Below are 14,579 nucleotides of genomic sequence, written 5' to 3' on the forward strand. Positions count from 1 at the left end.
AAAAAAAGCTTGGGAAACATGTTTGAGTTTGTTTTAAGGAAACAAGTCATTTGTTATGGTTAATCTTTAACAAAATGTTGACTAATGTGTCAGAATAAATAAAAAACCATTTTATTGGAAGATACGAAAGTTTGGATTCTGCATTAAACAAATCACTTGATCACTCTGGTGCAAACACACAATGAACTTACAGTTGTTTCACATTGAAAGACCAAAGATGTATGGAGGTAATCAAACTTAACCATCACCAAATCTGGAGAATAGCACGTTTTCATCGTCCCTTTCTCTTCTGGGTACATAAGGAATTGACAGGTAGAATAGATTATGAACTGGTGGAACTAATTTAACAATTTTTTTATGTCTTTCATTTTTTTGTGTGATATTGGCCTTGCTGCCCTGGCCTGTGCAGGTATGTAATTTTCAGAGGCCTAGGAAAAATGGCTGCAAATCTGTTTCACTAGATTTGAGCCCAACTGCTTCATACTTTTCTGTATATTTCTCATTGTAGTGTATAAGACTGGAGCCCTTGAATAATTTTATTCTCTACATTTGTGTTCTCTTTGAAAATAGTCTTTTTAGTGATCTGAGAGGCGTTCAAAATCCAGAAACTTGCCAGTTATGTCTCAAACTACGAAAGGTTTACACTCCCGCCAGCCCCACACACGGGCCATCCATGCCGGAGGCATGAAGATGTCTGTCCTCTTCTTTTGCTTTCGACCTCATCTGCATTAAAATATGGAAGGGGTAGTGTGCACTCCAAGTCAGAAGTTGTAGCTGTTAAAGATTCATCATCTTAAACTTTTACTTTACAGTCAGCCAAAATATCTCACACTTTAGTTGCCAGTTTGGCATGATGGTTTTTCTGGGTTCTGAAAACTTGGCAAATTTCTAGGTCTTCCTCCACTTTTATTGCTACTTCAGATGTATCACAGGTTTTGCACACATCCTTTTAGGCACATAAAAGTGAATATTGAACTCCGTTGTGTAATATTTTTTGTAGATGTGCTTTTTTAAAATTGGCTTTTCTGTTGACTTGTCTATTTCTTTAAATAGTTCATACATTTTATTAAAGGAAAACTTCAGAGACAAATATTGACATGATGACTTCCTTTCCTCATAGTGACTTCTGTATTTGGGCAAGCTTTTAATATAATATCTGAGCCATCTAAATTCCTCCTCAGAAATCTTGTTTGGAGGAGATTTTCATCCCCTTTTGTCATTTTCAGGTATTCCAGAGACTTTTTTATTTGTAGTGAATAATAAATTCTTTTATTGCTTACTTGAATTACCTAGAAAGAAATTTTTACAAACTTTTTTGTCACATAATACGATCTGTCTTGTCACACTTTTGTGACTAAGTGCCTGGTTAGAATACCCTTTCTTTCATCATTTAGGTACTACAGTTTTTACAACATTACATAACCTAGTCATTTGTGCATCTCATGAAGGTAAATAGTAATACATGTTATGTATTTGCAGAAACATGCTCACTGCATTTAAAGTGGCAATTATAATCAACAGGCATGAGTACTTTTGCTGGCACAAGTTACCTTTTACATTGGTCCATTACTAACCACCTGTTCTTTTCAGTTTTCTTATATTATTCCATGTGTCTGTATTCCTTAGCCGTTTCCTTCCTCTAACATGTCCATCAGCCACTTCACTGTCTATGACTTCTCCTAAATTACCTATCACATCACAGGAAGAATGACCATTCTCTTGATAAGTGTTTGGAAGTAGTAAAATCTCTGATAAGAGACAAACCCCGAGACCTCCGGTGTAAGAAGCTAAAATGCAAGCTACTAAATCAGACAGACAGTCAAACCTCAAGCAACATTGTTCTAGACAAAAGCCAGTCATTCGAAATTCCACTATATGATAACGACTCTTCATAGATATGCTTACCTCCATCATCCATTTCACTGAGAAATTCATTCTAGTCTGAAGGGGGGGGGGGGGGGGGGGGGGGGGTAGGGTGAATGATCACTGGAAAAATACTCACTACTTTCAGTATCACTCAATGGACTTTGTAATGCTAATGCATTTTCCACTCCAGAGCATCTGTTTCTGTTGTCCGTTTCATTTCACTGACAGGCTGTTCCAACACAGAAAATATACACACAGACAATGAAGGCATTACATTTGTGCCCAGCAAATAGTTTATATTACATAGTGCACAGTACGAATCCTCAAAACCAAAGAGAACATAAACACTGTTGAAACTGAAAAAAATAAAGGATATGAGACAGCTGACTTTGGTATAAACAACAACTGCTTGCAGTACCAACTGGAAAAGTACTCTGTATTTGGTTGTATAAAATATGTAAACGATCACCGTTATAAAAAGTAAGCACCTATTTTGACTTTAATAGAGACAGCAAAGGATTTGGAAGAGCAGTTGAACAGAATGGATAGTGTCTTGAATGGAGGATATAAGATGAACATCAACAAAAGCAAACAAGGATAATGGAATGTGGTCGAATGAATTGGGTGATGCTGAGGGAATCAGAGTAGGAAATGAGACACTTAAAGTAGTAGAGGAGTTTTGCTATTTGGGCAGCAAAATAACTAATAGTGGCCGAAGTAGAGAGGATATAAAATGTAGACTGGCAATGGCAAGGAAAGCATTTCTGAAGAAGAGAACTTTGTTAGCATTGATTATAGATTTTAGTGTCAGGAAGTACTTTCTGAAAGTATCTGTATGGAGTGTAGCAATGTAAAGAAGTGAAACATGGACAGTAAACAATTTAGACAAGAAGAAGATAGAAGCTTTTGAAATATGGTGCTGCAGATGAATGCTGAAAATTAGATGGGTAGATCATGTAACTAATGGGGAGGTACTGAACAGAATTCTGGAGAAGAGAAATTTTTGGTACAACCTGACTAGAAGAAGGGATTGATTGGTAGGACTCACTCTGAGGCATCATGGGATCACCAATTCAGTACTGGAGGGGAGCGTGGAGCGTAAAAATCATAGAGGGAGAGCGAGAGAGAGAGTACAGTAAGCAGAATGTTGTAGAGAAAATAGGATCTAAATGTTCATTAGAAGAAGCAAGGCAGTTATGGAAGAGGTCTTACCCACACCATTTGATACAATTGAAATTACACCCACCTCTCCTTCTGAAATTAGGAAGATAATAAATTCTCTCAAGAATAAAAGCTCACATGGAATTGATGGCATTTCCAGCAGGATAATAAAAGCTTGTTCCCAAGAAATAAGTGGGATTCTCAGCCACATATGTAATAGCTCTCTGAAGCACGGTATTTTCCCAGACAGACTGAAGTATGCCATTGTTCAACACTGCATAAAAAAGGGGATACATCTGATGTCAACAACTACTGCCCAATCTCTCTTCTGACTGCCTTATCCAAAATTCTTGAAAAAGTAATGTATTGTAGAGTAACTTCTCACCTTTGTAAAAATAAAGTTTTAACAAAATGTCAGTTTGGTTTCCAGAATGGTTTTTCAACAGAAAATGCCATATATACGTTCACTAATGAAATATTAAATGCTCTGAGTAACCGGAAGCCACCTGTTGGGATTTTTTGTGATTGTGATTGTGTAAATCATGGAATACTTCTAGATAAGCTCGAGTACTGTGGTATGAATGGGACAGCGCTCAAATGGTTTAAATCATACCTAACTGGAAGAGTGCAGAAAGTTGAAATAAGCAGTTCACATAATACGCAAAAAACTGGTGATTTCTCAAACTGGGGATCAATCAAGAATGGGGTGCTGCAGGGTTCGGTCTTGGGTCCTCTGCTGTTCTTAATATATGTTAAAGACTTGCCATTCTACATTCACGAAGATGCAAAGCTGGTACTTTTTGCCAATGATACAAGTATAACTATCATACCCAACAGACAAGAATTAACTGGTGAAATTGTAAACGATGTTTTTCAGAAAATCATTAAGTGGTTCTCTGCAAATGGACTCTCATTAAACTTTGACAAAACACAGTATATACAGTTCCACACAGTAAATGGAATGACACCATTAATAAATATAGACTTCGATTAGAAATCGGTAACTAAGGTAGAATATTCAAAGTAAGATCAACTCTGATGTGAGAGATAGAGATGTTCTTACAGAAGATGGTGATTTTTGCACTTGGATCAATGTGGCATAAAAATTTATATTTTCTTCCATGCACCCATGTGAAAAGCTCTAATAAAGAAAAAAAATGTCACTTGGATCAGTTTGGTTCTACTGCCCCATTTTATTTTTATGAACAATTTCGCAGCTTTAGTGGGTGAAAGGCAGAATTTACAACCAGCTAACTAATGTGATGAACATCATAAAATTTGTGAAGTCGAAAACGGCTAAGAATTTTTCATCACTGCATCAGCTATGACAACATTACAAATTACCACTTCTGGAAAACATACATCATTGGTATCCAGTGGCAGAATGACTATACACCTCATGCTCCAACTACTGGCATCTTAAAAGATGTCTCAGCCCACTCTAAAACATGATGTTCTGCAGATCATCTCACGACTTTACGACCTCAGACTGTTACTAACCAAGCCAAATTATTGTTTCAAGAAACCTGGATCAGGGGTATTGCATGGCATGAGACTCTGCCTTTCAATATCATGCAGTGCTTGTTGCTCTGGTCAGGAAGATGGTTGGAGAGAATGATAGCAACAATTAAATGCTGCCTATGGAAGGTTTTTGGATGGTCACAGTGTGACCAGTCTTACGTTAGACTGTGATATGAAATGATCTCTACACTGCCTTGACTACACTACATTTTCTTATTGCAGGAAAACTCACTGGAATACCAACCAGTTCCATAGCTAAGATGATGACAGACCTTAGGAACAATCACTGTCATATGCAGAAATTTACAGAGGGATTCTGAATCCGATGAGAGAAGCAATGTCTCAGAGTGTAGTGCACCCAAAATAGCAACAATCACATACGCCATTCAGCTGGTCATCAACACTGGTTGATAATCAATTTTTTTCTTAAAGGTGAAGCGGTTTTGTATCATATTTTTTGGTGCTGATTTCAGGTAAAGTATTAGAATGTTTAATCACAAGCAGTTTTGACAGAAATTTAGAGTTTCTGTGAGATATGCAAGAGGTACCTACTTAGTCATTATAATAATATAACTGTTCTGCAAAAGTTTCCGATGTAATGCCCTACAAAAGGATGTTTAATTTTTACAGTCAGTAATACAGCTACCAATATATTTTGGTGATACTGTAATGCTGAGGCCTATATGTTTGTTTCACATATCATTTATCATGCCAACTTCAACAAAGAGTGATAAATTGACTGCTGCCTGCTTTGTGAATTTCATGATTTCAGGAGGTTGTATAAATTCTCTTGGCCCCTTCTGATGCATCTATGGCAAATTTGTAGTGAAAAGCAGCAGCAGAAAATCTCACTTTCAAGTGAGTAGCAATTAAGTTACTGTGGCTGTCAGAAGCTAAGATGGAAGAAGGGATTTGAATCAGCCCTGGTGTTCCAAAAGTAATAAAAGAAGAAACATTTGTAGATTAATGGAGTTTAAAGATCATCTTAGATATCTTTCAAACAAACTGTCAGCAAGTTTCTTGGCAACTGCAAAAACCTTGACTACTACAATTAGTAAGAAACATGCTGGATAACTTCAAAGCATTGGATGTTCAATGAGCTTGAAGCTGCACTTTCTGAACTTCATGTCAGCTATTTTCTAGAAAATTTAGGTGATGTGAGTGAGGAACAGGGAGAAAGGCTTCATTGACCAGCATGATAGCTGACTACTGCTGGATACTGCACGGCGAATGTCCTCAGTTAGTGCACAGACAATATTGCAACAGAGATTTGAGAGAAGAAAGGAGACACATCAAGATTTATGTCTTTACATGAGACCTAAAGAGCACAAAATTTCATTATAATATTAGCTGTCCTAATCTTATCATTTTTTAAATAAAGCTTTTTAATGTATATGTTCTGTATTAACTTTCTGCATCTTCATCATTACCTTGTGAAATAAGCCCTATGTGACAGAAGGGAACCCTTAGCATTCCTGAACTTACCGTATAAAAAAGGAACATCAGAAACACCTAAAATGTCTAAGAAAATAATGGCACAGAATAAATGTGTATATCTGTGTAATATCCAAAATTAATATGCAATGTACAGCAATAAACTAACAGGACTATTGCTGTACAACATTGTATTTGAAAAACAAAGATATTTATTTATTGTCACCCTCAATATGCTCCTCTTCCCTAACACTACAACGATGCCTGAGAATTTTCCATTTATGGAAACAGTACTGGAACTTTTCCTCTGTGAGCTCCATGATGATGCATGCCACTTTTTCTTTCGCTGCTTCAATAGGCTGATTTGACCTTGAGGAAAAGATAGAAGTCACATGGTGCTAGGCAGGTGAGTTATGTGAGTGTTCTAACATTGGGACACTGTACTTGACTAGAAACCTCTTAAGGGACAATGAGTTATGCTGCTTTGTTTCTACATGCTCTTTCCTCAACCTATTTTATGTTTAACCAAGAATATTTTGAAGAAGACAGATGGCACCACCACAGGCAGCCCCTTGTCTCCCCTGGTGGCTACCTTTTTTATGGAGGAGTTTGAGGAAAGAGCATTTGAATCAGCAGTTCTTAAACAAACTGTTTTTTGGAGGTTAGTGGATGATACATTCACAGTGTGGCACCATGGAGAAGAAAAGTTAATGGAGTTTTTAAATCACCTTAATTGCATTCATGAGAACATCCAATTTACTATGGAATTAGAGAAAGATGGTTGTCTCTCATTCCTGGATGTTTTGGTTAGACAGAGGAGTGACAGGTCTCTGGGACATTCTGTTTATTGTAAGCCATTCACACTGATTTGTAATTGCACTCTTGAAGTTGCCCTCACCCATCCAAAACCACGTGTGCGCTTAAAACCCTTGCACACAGGGTCCATATAGTGTCAGATGCGGATAGTTTACCTACAGGGCTTGCACATTTAAGGACAGCATTCACGGACATTGGGTACTTAACCTAGCAAATTAACAGGGTATCCTAAGCTAAAAACAAGAACCAGAAAGTGGATAAAGAAGAGAACATGCCAGGAAAGGTCCACCTTTTCTTCCCTTCATTGAAAATATTTCCTTCAAAATAGCAAAAATCCTTAGTAATTTTCAGATGAAAGTGATTTTCCACCCACCATCTATCACTTTGGACCTGCTGGCATCAGTGAAGGGTAAGTAGTTATTGCAGAAGGCAAGAATTTACAAACTACCTTGCCAATGTGGTATGGCCTATGTAGCACAGGGGAAGAATGTTGTACGAAACATAAATGTTGCAATCATCTTCTGCAATCCAGCAAATCTGCAATTGTGGAACACTGTATCTCCAATGGACATTCACTGGACTATGAGAAAACATCAATTTTGACCACAATAACATCTTGTTGGGACTCCATTACAAAAGAATCAATTGAAATATGTATCATGGAAAATCTAATGAATCGTGACAGTGGCTACCAGCTGGATAATGCGTGGAACCCTGTCATGTCAAAGATTTGCTCCAGATGAGGACGACAGAATACTCCAACAACTGCGGCGAGTGCCAATGCCGGAGACAGCTGACTCTTGCAGTTCCACCAGCAAGGGCACTGCTGCCAGGCGATGTGGTGCTTCTATCACCATGACTCTGATGCATGTGTGGCAATACTATAAGTGCGATGTATAAGATGGATCTTTGTCAGTCTTTGATGGCCCACCTGAAGATGACTCGCAGGTGTCCAGTTGAAATAGTGCGGTGGATTCTCACTGTGAGAAAACTGGTGTCTTCATAAAGTGCTAAGTTCACATGTTACCCTGGCATGCCACAAGTCTGCAGGTCCTGGGTTCCTTTTTTCCCCAAAATATTGACCTATAAGGCACATGTCTTGAATACAAACTGATTAGCCAGAACATTATGACCACCAATCTACTATCAATACAAACCTATCCAGGCGATAGCAGCATCACCTGGTGAGGAATAACTGCTAGTCAGACACAGACACAATGCATGTAGCACCAGAGAGACTACTGTACATGTGTAAAATGGAGAAGGCGCACAACAGATTGTGATGGCCTGGAGGCTCAACACGAGCATTTCAGAAACTGAAGAATTCGACTGGTGTTCGAGGAGTGCTGTGCTGAGTATCTTCAACATGTGACGAAACCACATCCATGCATTGTCTGGTAGTGCAGCCACTACTCATCACAGGTGTCGGATGTCATAGGCTGGGCAGACTGGTAAAACACGACAGGTGGCGAACTGTGGCAGCGCTAACATCAGACTGCTGGGCAGAGTACAACTGTGTGTGGAAGCACACTGCAACAAATGCTCCTTATGATGACAACCCATTCATGTGATAATGTTAACACCACAACATCAGCAACTATGACTGCAATAAGCATGTGACCATCAGCATTGGACATTGGTGCAGCAAGTTGCATGGTTTGATTAAACATATCATCTTCTTCATCATGTCGATGGGAGGGCGCAAATCCGTCCGCTTCCAGGGGAACAGCTCCTTGACACCTGAACTGTGGGATGGAGACAAGCTGGTGGTGTCTCCATTGTGCTCTGGGGAACATTCACATGGATGTCCATGGGTCCAGTGAAGCTCATGCAAGGCACCATGACAGCCATGGAGTATCATAATTGAGTTGCAGACCCTGTACACCCCTTCATGACAATCGTGTTTCCCAATGGCAGTGGCATTTTTCAGCAAATAACGCACCATGTCATACGGCCAGGAGTGTGATGGAGTGGTTCAAGGAACACAGTGGCGAGCTGCCGGCCCCCCAAATCACCAATCTGAACCCAATTAAACAAATTTGGGAGTTGATTGATTGTGGCATCAGAGCTCATTGCCCTCTCACTGGAATTTACGTGAATTAGGTGATTTGTATGTGCAAATGTGGTGCTATCTCCATCCAGCGACCTACGAAAGCTCTACTGCTTCCATGCCACGATGCGTTGTTATTGCCCTCCATGCCAGAGGTGGACATACCGGCTATTAGGTAGGTGGTCATAATATTCTGGCTGATAGGCGTCATAATACACGTACATAATACCACGTCTGCTGTAGTTCATTCCTTTCTGTAAACCATTTCTTTTTCATTTGAGCACAAAGATGTTTCTAGCTAATTATTCAAATAAAAATTGAAAGCAGAGGTCAGCACATTAATTCTCCAATTTTTACCATTATTAATATCCACCTACTTTGAACAGAAATTACTTATGTCCGTTGCCATTGTAAAGGTGTGGGTGGGTATGTTTGGAGGCAGTCAGTGGTGACAATTTATTGACTTCCCAGTTAGACAGGGATAGAAACTGTGCACCTACAGAAGGCATGCTGCAATGGTTGAACATTAGACCAGGACAGCTGGCAGTGATGCACCAGTGTAAGCACTTCTCATTCTCTCTGCTCAGCAGTGACCTTGCTAGCAATGCATTTCAGATGCTTCACAGTGCAGTATCAGTTGTGGCACCTCTGCTCTCATAAATGTCATAGAACCAGCCACTACTCAGCTTAGCAGTAGCCAGCAGTGTTACCCAGGGTCAAATTCTGGACTGGTGGATGGTGAGCGGTGACCAGCACTGTCAGACCACAGAGGTTCAGGGCTGAGAGGACCTTAGACTGACACCCTCCATTGAGGTTGTGGCTATATTCCTGGACTGGTGATCCTCTCAGTATGGCATAAGGACATTGGCAGCCTCGCAGCAGATGCCAACACACAGTGGACGCCGATTCAAAGCCCAGCTATACAATGCCCAGACTGGTAGTCACAGCGTTTTCTTTCTTTCATCAGTTGTAATTTACAGAAACCCTTTATTATTTTGAGATTCACTATATCTGCTAAACTATGTCAACTGCAGAGTAGTTAGTTACTAGAAGAATAGAGATATGGTATTGAAGATTATACATCCGTAGTATCATTGCTCACTTTCTGTCAGGCTTCAGAAGCACCCACTATCACACACTAATACATTGCTTTATATTTTTGCCCTAATCCATCTCCTTCCTCTTTTGGCTCAATAATATACGATCAGAGATTCCATGCAAGACTCTCTCTATGCATGAAGGTCAGAACCTACTTTATTTATTTATTTATTTATTTATTGTGAGCTACTCCCCATATTCTGTAATAGTCCAACTTCTGGAGCAATATTTTGTGATCAACACAATCAAACGCCCTAGTTAAATAAAAAAATTTGCATATTGTTCGAAATCCTTTGTTTAACCAATCCACTACCTCACAGAGAAAAAGAGAATATAGCATTTTTAGTTGTTAAAACGACTTCTAAAGCCGAACTGTAAAACTGATGGTAAATCGTGTGATAAAATGATCAGTCATTCTTACATACACAGCCTTTTCAATAACTTTAGCAAACACTGATGGCATAGAAATAGGTCTAAAATTGTTTACATTATTGCTTTTTCCATTTTTATAAAGCAGCTTTACTACTCTGTAGTTTAATCGTTCAGGAAACTGACCATTCCTAAAGCAAAAATTACAAGTATGGCTAAATACAGGGCTAACATGTGCAGCACAGTACTTTAATATTCTGCTAGGCACTCCATCATAACCATGATAGTCCTTAGTCTTCAGTGATTTAATTATTGACTCAATCTCCTCCTTGTCCGTATCACAGAGGAGTACTTCTCTGTAATATTATTTACTGATTACAAATTGATCTATTAATATGAGTAATTAGGGCAAGATAAAGGTACTATTATTTCTTGAATGCTCCAGAATCTAGAGCCTGATATAAAACCTTTTTCATGGCAAAATATACCTATAGGGATGGAAAAAATTATGAGATCTGTTCAAAAAATTCCAGAACATTTGTAATTTCACACCAATGGTGTCTCTGAGCGAAATGCAGTTGAAATCTCTGCACATGCTTTTTTTAAAAAGTATAACTGCCCGAAGTTTCATTGTTGTATGTCTGTTAGTTATTGTACAGTGCTCTGTTGAGTAGAACATTGTGTCTCAGAGTTTGCGAATTTTGAGATGGCAGTGTTAGAGGAGCAATGCGTTGGTATTAAATTTTGCAAGAAACTTAAGAAAACCTTTACTGAGACACACCAAATGATCGGAAGCCCACAGTGTTGTGTGCTTATGCCGCACTCTGCGTTATGAATTGTTCACACGGTTTAAAAATGGGCGGACGGAAGTTAAAGACGATCCTCATTCAGGACACCCTACGACGTCTACTGAAGGATTAGTTCACCATGAATTCATGCCACAAGGAAAAACTGTTAATGATGGTACTACTGGGACATGTTGTGATGCCTGTGGGAAGGAAGTGGCCTAGAAGTTGGCCAGGCAATTCACATCTCTTGCATCATGATAATGCACCCGCACATTCAGCCCAGTGGACTTATTTTTTACTTCCAAAGTTGAAAACCCTGTTGAAATAACTAAGATTTGCAATGATTGATGAGATAAAAGAAAATTCACACACGAGATGTCGCGTGACGCAGCAAGGGGCATACCAAGACTGCTTCCGAAAGTGAAACGGCACTGGGAGTGGTGAGTCAATTGTGGAGAAGAGTATTTCAAAGGAGACCATGCACAAAAAGTAAAAGGTAAGTGCAGAAAACATTTGTGGACAAAGTTCCGGAATTTCTTGAACAGACCTCATACAAGAAAATCCCTCTATAAACACCTTACTTACAGAGATTTTTTCCCTGACTTACCTGTAACTTCTCTTAATGAAAGAAGACAAACTTTGACTTGCAACCAATGAAAAGATACGACATTGGCCAACGAGTTACTTTGTACACTGTTCCCCCATCACAGGACATATTTATGTACGGTGTACACCTCCTGTTGATAAGAAAGAGTCAGTAGACCTAACGTCCTTATCAGCAAGAGGTACCTCAAACCTATTGATTAGAAGTAAATCAATGATGTACAATGGAAATTGTGGCTTCTTTTGTGACACAATTTCTAGAAACTAAGCCCTCTTCAAGTCAATGCCATGTTTTGAGCCTCTGAATAATTTTATCTTTCCTTGAAGCAACACTGGTCTGGCGATGAACAGCAGAATAGTATGGGGGCTTTGTCAAAAACAATGAATGATGAACTTGTGGGATTTATTGTAAGTGGTGTCCTTAACTACCACTGAAAAAACTACACTATTCATCTCTTCAGAAAATCATTTATTTAAAACAGTCCAATGCACCACCACAAAACACATTATGTTGGCTTCATTTTCCAACTTACCGCATCCCCACGTTGATTCCTTTCTATTAATATTTTTCACCTTTATAAGAATAACTTAAGCCTACATCTTTTTGCATTGCACACAATGAACCTTTACTGCTATTAAAAACATTTCTGCTTCTAAAGCAACACAAGCAGTTGCAATTGCGCAAGATATTCCTTTCTCTTATAATAATTACACACAGTGATGAATGATAGTGCTCTGAAAATCATCATTTGGTTGTTCCTTGGTTGTCTTTTTTCCCCTTAACAGTTTTGTTGTTTCACTCTCATAATCAACCATTTTACTGTTCGTTCCATACCATGGCAACAGTTTTTCTTCTTTATTTTGGATTAAGGACTCACCATTCTCCATTTCTATTTCATACTATTCCCTTTTAAAAAATAATAATAAATAAATAAATTTGTAGGCCTGACTGTGTAGTACAATTTTCTTTCTTCACTTTATTTTACACATTGGGCAAGCAACACTCATCTTAAAAGACATAGTTCAAGATGAAATTAACTAGGAACTTGATTAAAAGTCAAACAGAGTAAAATGCAGCAGCAGTTGTGGACAAATAATATACTGTCGCAACACAGTAACATGGCTCCCTGCTCAAGCACTTTTCGACATTGGCTGGCTTCTTGCAATAGCTCATCAACTCAAAGACACTACTAAGTTGTCAGCAGAGTCCACAAAGGATACGGCGGCCGATGAGCTAGGGCCAGTTTTAATTAGAAGTTCTGAACAAGTTCATTTGTTTGTTCAGAAGGGGAGGCCGTCATTGTTTGTCCACTTTCAGCCAATCAATGACATCAAAATCTAAGCTCATGCCCTGCAATCTTTGTTGGACATTTTTAAAGAAACCATTCAGAAAAAATCATTTTTGTGTTACTTATAACTATATGTCACCTTCATGATGACATCCCCATCATTTTGTTAATGGTAAAAGTTATTTTGATATTTGCATTTAAGGAATGCACTGCGTGAAATTCAAAAAAGTTTAAAATGAAAAGTAGGGGTCACTATGATTTTGAGTTTAGTGCATATTACATAACATGGCTGTGTATGAAATTTAGCTAAAATATTGAATATTTCTTTAGTCTTCAGCAGAGGTCTCCACCTGACACCAATCTCGAGAAACTCAATCTGATGTAACACACTCCTTTGTGGTCACGCATGCCAGCAATAAAGGCAGAATGAAATACCCACAATATTTCTCTTCATAGAGGTTCAAGATATTGAAATAAGATTTTCTGCAAATGATAGCACGCAAAGAGGAGAGTATTTTGTCATTACCTATTGTGTTACTCCACTAACTACAGACATTTTCAAGGAATGAACGTAACTTAAGGGCCACCAACAGTAGCTGAAATGAGAAATGCTGTGGGTTTTGGAACAACACAAGTGCAGACATTACGTTTATTTTTGCACATGAAGATGAGCTTTTTCATAAGCTATTAATCTTCCTTTTTCTCAGTTTCTTACTTAATAAACCACTGTTCCAGAATTCTCTCGCAATTGCTTCTGCAAGTAATTTTAGTGGGATGACACTGTGTAAATTCTGCTATGTTTTGGCAAAAGAAATAAATTTTAATATGTCAATAAGAGAAATGTAGATGTTACTCAAAATTCAAACCTCATTATGCTTATCTGAAAGTTACAAACGGTTTACAAGCAAAGTCAAAATAAATTGCTGCTATTGTGGCTTTTTCAGCAGAATTCTTTTTAGATAATAACCGAAGCACAGGTGAAAGTAGACCTTCTTGAATAACATTTCCCCTCTAGCACTCAGCATTTCCCCTAATAAAGCACCCGCCCGCGACCCACACCACTATCTCTCCCCCCATGTGTGCCCTGCTGACTGCGCATCTACCAGCCATGTAATTACAGGATCTTCCCAGGTTTGGAAAAATTGATCACAGCAGCTCAAAATGACCACAAGATTAAGATACAGCATGTTTCACATTTTTGTAGTCAGCCATGTTTGAGTGATGTGTACTAGAAATGTCGTATGTATTTATACTATTATGCCGCATTCTATTTACTCTCCCACATATCATACTGTATTCAATTTAAAAGTATGAAAAAATAACACATAACCACAAAAGAATGTAAGCTATTAGGTTTGCATAGACTTCATAATTTTTCATATTAATTTATGAAAGATCCAATAAAAAGGTTTTTTTAAAAAATTATTATAAATTTGGCTGTTTCCCTATGCAGTACTTAACACAGTGCTTTAATTTAATGAGACTCACTTCTGCCGATAGAATCTACATGTACTTCTGAGTAATATGACATAAGAGAAATCATCACTAGCATTCTTGACATTATGTTGAATGGTACCTTCTTCC

The sequence above is a fragment of the Schistocerca americana genome, chromosome 5, assembly GCF_021461395.2.
Source record: "Schistocerca americana isolate TAMUIC-IGC-003095 chromosome 5, iqSchAmer2.1, whole genome shotgun sequence".
NCBI classification, from domain to species: Eukaryota; Metazoa; Arthropoda; class Insecta; order Orthoptera; family Acrididae; genus Schistocerca; species Schistocerca americana.